Consider the following 5,830-nt stretch of genomic DNA (forward strand, 5'->3'; position numbering starts at 1 on the left):
TCTCGTCTCGTTATATAATTGGTGGATTTGAGATAACTATAATCTTACGGTTCGTATTTTTGTGATGTATGTAAGTACCAAAACATGTGTATAGAAGAAAGGGATTGTTTTTTTTACCAAGACCGCTTTTATTTTTGTTTTAACTCCTCATTGGAACTCAATTACATGCATTTGGACCTGCAACATCCACAATTCAGTTCCCCTAGAGTTGATGCAAAGATTTGACACTGCAAATTTAGAGATCGTGGCACTATTTTTCAACAAGGTTTCCGATTTTACAAGCTTTGTCTCTCTTGTACTATCTGTGTTCTTCAAAATCAATAATGTCGAATATGGTCTACAATCATGTTCTTTTTAGACATGTTAGCTATAGAGAAAATAAAACATCCAAAAACTCATGCGTATGTTAAAACTATCTTATATAACACAACAAAAACCAAGTTAAACGTTTACTGTTGTAAGTTGTGTATTTGACAGATATTATTCATATGTTTGATGTGAATGGGTTTTTGCTTTTGCAATTTACTTCGGGGCTTTACGTTACGAATTTTACTCGGAGTTCAGTATTTTTGTTATTTTACTTTTTATACAATGTTTACCATCAAAATATGTTCCAACGAGAAAAACGCGCTTCAAAGTTATAATATAGTTATCCTGTTAACAAACCTGCTAGCATTAATAGGATATGGATAACATAAACAAAACGAAATTATTTCATTCTTCCTGATTGTAGATGTTTATTACATTTTACTTGCCTACAAATTTTCACACAAAAAGACCACGCATCTTATTGTTTTATTATTCATTGTATTCAGTAATAGTTTATCAAATAATTTCAGGCTTTAAAGGGGCAAGGTAACACCTTAAAATCGACATTGTTTCCTGGATCATGTCGACTAAATCAAAATGCTTCTTATGTTGTTACACCTGGAGTATATGTGTCAATGTCAGACATTTCAGGTTGGTACAGAGTATGTTGTTTAACTATAAAATCAAATTTATAGTCTCTAATCTCCTGACTTATGTGTTTAATTTAAAGAAAAAAATAGACCGTTAGTTTTCTCCTTTGAATTATTTTTGTTATGTAATTTAAGGGTTTTTGATACCTACGCGATATGTTTTTTTTTCTTATTGTTGAAGGCTGTGCGTTGAACTATAGGTGTTAACTTATAATACAGTTTGATTGCTTGAGTGTCTTATTGACAATTCTACCACACTCGTTTATATAAATGATAAAAAAAATAGAAAATTTGGATGGTTCTATACATCAAACATAATGGAAGATGGTATATTTATCATAGAGTGGCGTATACTTTAATATCAAATCTGGGTGAGTGCACACAAGATTATAATAAAATCAGAGTAAGGAAGATAAGGGGCCTTTAGATGTTTATTTGAAGAAAAAGGGGTAGGACAGCGCAAATATATAGATTTTACCACTGCATCGAGTGTGGTACAATATGTATCCACTCATGACGGTTAAATTTTCAAACGTAAAACTCGAGGCGGGCCGAGCATTTTTTATATCTAAATTTTTACTGTCGACAGTGGATAAATATCATATAACACGAGATTTGGTGGTGGAATATGTTTCTCTGATAATTTTTAGACTATATACAGGCAAACTTATTCCTTCTTTTCAAATGATCTGAAAAAAGATGTGTTCATTCTATGTGACTTCATCAGGCATGGTCGCCTTATTTCATATCGTCACAATACGAAATTCGAAGGAAATCAAGAAAAATCGACGTCATAATCGAATTTTGACCAATGAAGAACTGAGATCACAAAACCACACGTTGATTAAATAAAAATAATCCTCATGTCAGGAAAAGGATAAATCGTGTAAGAAATAGAGAAAATCATTTAATGAATATGTCTAGTCAGAACAACATCATGTTACACATGAAAAAAAGTGATGGTTCAATAGCTTCGTTTCTTTGGGTGCTATGGGGACATTTATGCTGCCAATTGGCAGACCAGTATATAGTTTTTTTTGCCTAGTATGTTTAAAAAAAACTTGAGTATAAAACCCGAGGAAGCAATCGATCGTTCTTTAATAATCAATAATTACTAATCTTCCTTTAACCTTTAATTTGATGATGTTTGATGACATTTCACTTAACATAATATCCTTCTGAACGGTTAAAATGTTTAAAATATCATTCGATTTTACATCACGATGATGAACCCGACTTCAAAATATTACATATCAAGTGTAATCTAGACATATTTCCGATTCAATGAATTTAAAAAAAATATATATTTTACTTTATATCATTTTCTGCTATTGACCTTTTATCGCTATTTTGTGCATTTTTGATTTAGTCTGTTTTTGTGATAATTATTCATATCATGCAACTCGCTTGAGATGGAAAATTGTCGCTAGAAACTAAGAAGGCACGTGGCATTGCTAATGAAATTGACAACGTCGTCACAGGTAAAATAGCTCTCCCTTGAGACAAAATAATTATCTTGTGTCTTAATCAAAGCTCATAAGTTCCTGTTTATTGTACATGTAATACAACGGATCAAAACTATTTTATTCTGGTTATGGTTCCTATTTTCAGTCATTTTTTTTTATCTTTTTGTTTGAATTGGTTTTCACCCCCACCAATACATTATGGAAATCTTATTGAATCTTCAGAAAAAAATCGGTAATAACTCGTACATATTTTTTGTTTTAGGACCAACGGATACTCTTATCACAGAGAACACAACAGAAAACACAACACAAGGTCATTATATACATGTATCATACTGAATTGTGTTTAAATAAGGGATGTAAACATGTACTCGATTACTCGAGTATCGCTTGGTAGTACAGAGTATCGAATAGCAAAATAATACTCGACTAATCAGTTTCCTGTGAGAATATTGATGTTTTCTAAAACTTAATTTATTTTTTTTTTGTTATTTAAAGCGCCTTTTGGGAATAAAATATTAACCAAATTAAACAAAAAAAATACGATTCAAATGTTTGCGTTTAACTATAATTTATAATTCCTCAAAACAAATGATGGCTATAAACGAGAGCACTTTTACAAGACCCGGGTTACACTTTTTATTAATTTTAGTCATTCTCTAACCATTGTACCACCAGAACATATATTTTTATCAGAAGGACTGTTACATAACCAAGTACAGAAATCGCCTCGTCCAAGAAAAAGTTGACAAGATAATATTTTTAAATAACACCCCTTTGTTGATCACGAAATGAGTTTTAAATGTTCCAAAATACTGTTGTTTGAGTAAATAAATGATGTTTTTAAAGATATCAATTAATAACTTGATTAGATTATTGCAATCTTGTATAATTAGTACGCGTAGTTAATAAGCTATGAATTATGGTTCTAAATTCCTTTAACTATTATCCTATGTAATAATGTTGAGTGTTTTACGTTCATAAGACAACGACACACAATACATACATGGGTGTTTGTGTTACCAAGCGATAATCCAGTATCGCTCGGTCAATCCAAAGAGTACTCGATTAATAAATCTTCATCGAGTTGACATCCCTAATTCAAATCAAACTTATTACAGTAGAGATGTCAAACGTGTAAGGAATTAGCCTGTACAATTTCATTAGTAAATGAATTTAGATTTATAGTAACATAATCCGTAATGTTATAATTTATAAACTTTTTATTTCAGGACCAACAGATCCACTAGTCACTGACAACACACCAGCAAACACAACACAAGGTTAATATCATACTGTTTTGTGTTGAAATCAAACTTGTCAAACTAGAGTTGTCAAACTTGTAAGGAATGCACATCTATAGGGTTGAATTTCTGTAAATAAGAGACGATGCAATTTTCCAAAGGAGCTCATTTTACTATGAAGTTTTGAAATAAATAATATCCTAAAGTGGGAGGTTAATGTTCATATGCACCACATTTTTTTTTTCAAAAATCTAAATATAGGGCATATTTTCAACGTATAAAACTTACACGGAAATTCGGAACTACCCCATCCTTGAATTAAAATTTTTCGCAGATATCAATATGACCAATATGCATATGTATTTGCACTAGACACATTCCCAAGTGATCTCTCTACGAGATAAAAAAAAATAGAGATCATAACTGGGAACCAATACGTCAACAAAATTACCTATCTTTGAATATTATATATCGTCCAAAAGAGATCCGTTATTAAATGAGCTTGTCCTAGGTATCTTAGGTTATTAAGTTACTTTGAATAAAATTATGAAAAGCATGGACAGGTGTGAAGGTTGATTTACTTCTTTGCAAATGAATTCTTCTTTGGATGTTGCTGTTGCGTAGTTGTTACAATAATTTATGGAGAAGAAAATATGTTGAGTGTATACCAGTTTAAAGGAGTAGGTCCGATAAGAGCCGATTTCGGCCTCAATTTTCAAGTTCATCTAACGAAAGATTTTAGACACTTTCTAAACACTTGTGTCTATTTCAATTGATTCAATCAGGTAATGTGGAAGATTTTAACTTAATAAGTCATTTGAAACGCCCCGAAGCAAGCTTAAATATGAAAAATCTATTAAATATGCCAAAAATCGTCACTTTTCAGATGGTTTTTGTCAAAAATGAAAGTGGCCGCATTCGTGTTCATCCTCAACCTTTATATATATTATGTATTATCATCAAATACAACTTACATTTCAATATTATGAATGAACACGAATGCGGCCACTTTCATTTCAGACGGACACCGTCTAAAATTTAACTAAAATGCTACAATTGTGAAGATTTCAGTAATTTAGCATGACTTAATGATGCTAGTACCCGATATATGTGCATTGTTTTGTCAAAAACAGCCCATATTTATGTAGCAGAGGCATTCTACTTTGCAATAAATATCTAAACGATTACATTTTCACAATTTTCTAAAACTGCTATATTTTGAGGCCAAAAAGGGGTCTTACTGAACCTACTCCTTTGCAGCTTTTCGCTTGATCAATTTATTACTGAGATATAATATATAATGCGTCCAATTTAGAGCTTGCTTTTTACATGAATACTTTTAAATTACCACAAATGATATGTGCGCTATCAAATTGTTCAATTCGTGTAATAACTGTTAATAATTTGTTAATCGAACATGACGCTAAACAGTTATGTCAAGAAAACAATTCTTCTCTCGACTTAGTTTCGAAAAACAATTATTATATCTGACATTGTAATGATACGTAGTATGGTTGCTGTTCGATAATTATTTCTACTCCTCTCTTGCTTTTCAATCGGTTATTGAACAAAGGTAAATATAATAAAAACAGCAACTCAAAGAAAAATAAAAAAGCAGATTTTTCGTTAACTGAATATATTGTTAACGTATGGTCACTTCCGAAAAAGTATATAACAATTTACCATAATGATGATCCATTATTTTGTTATTTGTCCTCAGATTATGGACTTGATATGATTACTCTGTTGGCCGTAAATGTAACTATAGAAAGTAAGTTTCAATTATACTTGTTCAGTATGAGAGAATTACGAATATGAAACATCGAATTCTTGAATTAATGGCTTCTTTAAATCGAGAATATACACCAAGAAGAATGACAACGTTTGGTTTTTATAATTATGCTTTAAACGCGCAATTTCAATTGTAGTAATAACGCGCAAGAACAAACGTTGTTAGTTGCTGTTTTTGAACTAATTGAATTGATGATTTATTACATTTTCAAACCAGTAAATCGTCGTTTATGAACATAATCCCAACCGCCGTTATAGGTAATAAAAAAATACAAATCAATTATTCAATGGTTTGCAATCTGAACGCATTGTTGATACGTTTGAGTAGATTAAGGAAAAACTAAATCTTAAAAGATTACAACCTATTGTA

General features: G+C 31.0%; 1 long non-coding RNA gene across 1 annotated transcript; it reads left to right on the forward strand.

Annotated features, from left to right (window-relative positions):
- The first annotated feature begins 845 nt into the window (after positions 1–845).
- Positions 846–5,444, forward strand: LOC139507409 (uncharacterized). The gene is made up of 4 exons (XR_011660677.1): positions 846–960; positions 2,688–2,738; positions 3,658–3,708; positions 5,390–5,444. It is a non-coding gene; the product is annotated as an uncharacterized lncRNA (long non-coding RNA).
- The last annotated feature ends 386 nt before the right edge of the window (positions 5,445–5,830 follow it).

Source organism: Mytilus edulis, unplaced genomic scaffold, assembly GCF_963676685.1.
Source record: "Mytilus edulis unplaced genomic scaffold, xbMytEdul2.2 SCAFFOLD_202, whole genome shotgun sequence".
NCBI classification, from domain to species: Eukaryota; Metazoa; Mollusca; class Bivalvia; order Mytilida; family Mytilidae; genus Mytilus; species Mytilus edulis.